The sequence below is a fragment of the Austrofundulus limnaeus genome, unplaced genomic scaffold (assembly GCF_001266775.1).
Source record: "Austrofundulus limnaeus strain Quisiro unplaced genomic scaffold, Austrofundulus_limnaeus-1.0 Scaffold730, whole genome shotgun sequence".
NCBI classification, from domain to species: Eukaryota; Metazoa; Chordata; class Actinopteri; order Cyprinodontiformes; family Rivulidae; genus Austrofundulus; species Austrofundulus limnaeus.
The window spans coordinates 182,677-185,162 of record NW_013953132.1 but is presented as its reverse complement, the minus strand read 5'-3'; the positions used below and the strand labels follow the sequence as shown (position 1 = coordinate 185,162).

The 2,486-nt window shown below is 37.0% G+C and overlaps 1 protein-coding gene across 1 annotated transcript in view; it reads left to right on the top strand.

Moving 5' to 3' along the window:
• The window catches only part of idh1 (isocitrate dehydrogenase (NADP(+)) 1), a 26,250-nt gene that overhangs the window by 6,918 nt on the left and 16,846 nt on the right, over positions 1-2,486 (top strand). The gene's annotated exons all lie outside the window — the stretch shown is intronic.

The window sequence follows — 2,486 nt, the reverse complement described above, 5'->3', positions numbered from 1 at the left end:
GTCTGAAAACAAGATCAAAAAGACTTTTTGGCTGATATAAGGTTTTAAAACTTGGTTACATGGACAGTGTTTGCAGTGCAGTATTTGTGAAAATTACTAAATTATTGTCAGTTTTGTAGGTTTCTTTATGTTTTTATTTTTTTCAACATTTCAGAGTCTTCTTAAATTGGGTTGACTTCAACATCAGTTGTACAGGTTACTCTAATGATTACTTTTTGCAAGTTTTAATGCAATTTGTGCATTGCTTCAGAAGATATTTTGCTAACAGACGAGACAAAAAAACACAACCACAGACAAAAGTAGTATCTAAATAGCAGACATTTTAAAATTTGACAACTAGCTTAGGAGTAATTTCAGTTTTAAATACATGACAGGTTTGAAGAAATGATTTACACAAAAAGAAAAGAAGTGACAGTTACTGTTAGTCTTGTGTTTCTGGTTTAACTTGTTTGTAAAGTGACAGTTACTGCTAATCTTGTATTTCTTGTTGAACTTGTAAGGTCTTTCATTTTTGTTTGTTAACAAGCCAACTTGTTAGTGTCAAAGTATTGCACAGTAAAAATGAAGCTGGTAAGACAGTGAAATGTATCGACGTGCACTGAAAGGCTACTCTACCAGGCAGAATGCATTACTTCAAAGTTAGAATAAAAAACAGATTCATATTTACGAACGCACACAGGGACAAAGACATTAATTTTGGATACTTATCCTGTGGTTCGATAAAACTAAAATGACAGGAGATCCAAATTAAACCTTTACGTTTTTGTTAATTTGGAGAGAAGATGGTAAGGTTTTGTTTAGATTAAATAGTAATGTTTAATCTCACTGCAGAAGGATAATCTCAAAGCTGCTTCGACTGTTTAACCAGGACTGGTCTGTGAACATGTCACATGTAAAGCTTTAAATTAGGTACATGTCACGTGTAATGGTTTAAATTAGGTACATGTCACGTGTAATGATTTAAATTAGGTACATGTCACGTGTAATGATTTAAATTAGGTACATGTCACGTGTAATGCTTAAATTAGGTACATGTCACGTGTAATGCTTTAAATTAGGCACAGTTCATCAGATAACCAAAGTTGGTGACTTCCAGTGGTCTCATTGGAGGTGAAAGGCTTGGCGAGGCAGACTCTGAGGTCCAGCCTGGTTCAGATTAACCCTGGAGGTCATAATGGACAGGTTCATACAGACTCACTGGGACAGCTTGGCTTTCCATCACACAACAGACCCATATCAGTTGGGGACCAGGTGGTTTTAGGCTTCTGTGAGGTACACTTCCTTGTGAATATGTCAGTGTTTCACTCAAGTCYATTTTGACATAATGTTGCTGTAGCTGACAATGTTTTTCAGGGTTTTTCTGTTAAACTGGGCAGTCGAGCAGAGCTCTCGCCTTAGGCCTCTATCTTGGTTTGTGGCTCAACAGTGTCCCAAATATCAGATACTTTAAGACTTCTACTCATGTAATATTCTTAGAGGAGACTTCAACCTTTACCAAAGTAATTTTATGGTGAGATACTTGTACTTTTACTCGAGTATCACTGTGACATAATTTACGCAACACTGGAACTTGTTTGTATAAAACATCTCTCAAYGGTTTAATTGGATCTGTACTTAGAGGCCAAGTAATTCCTCATGTTAGGTTTTGTGTCCCTCAACAAATTCTTAACTACTTTTAGCCTTGAGCTAAATAATGTGATGGAGCTGAAAGATGGCTTATGTCAAAGTAACGTCTACTTAAATGGAAGAATATAAGYTTTCCCAGCAGATCTCCCAAAGCATTGCACTGCCCCAACGCCTTGATCCTAAACACAATTTATCCTGGTGCTTTGTGTTCTCCTTTAAGTGACGCACAGAACCTGCCACCTCCATAAGAGGAATGAAAACAAAAAGCATTTACAATTCAACAGACCATGCCCCACTTCTCTGTGGTTCAAGTTTGATGCTCATGTGCCCACTACAGATGTTTCTACTGTGGATGTGGGTCAGCATGAACTCCCTGACTGGAGTCAAACCACATTACATGGTGTTTTCTGACATCGTTCACACACAGCCAGTATCAACGTTCTCAGCGTTTAGGAGCTGCAGTGATTGTTTTTTATGTATATATCAGAAAACATAAGTCATCTTTCATTTTTGAAGTGCATAAGTGATCCATGATAATGCATGGCCTTATCATCTGTTAACTAGCTCTTTGCTTTGAGACACTTTGGAGAGTCTCACAACTGCAGCCCTGTACATTCTTTTTTTAATCATTTCATTAAAAAATACTATATACAATAATTAAAAATAAACCAAAACACACACACACACACACACACACACACATAAACACACACACACACACACACACACACACACACAAACAAACACACAAACAAACACACATATAAACAAAAACACACACACACACACACACACAAACAAACACAAACACACACACACACACACACACACACACAAACAAACACAAACACACACACACA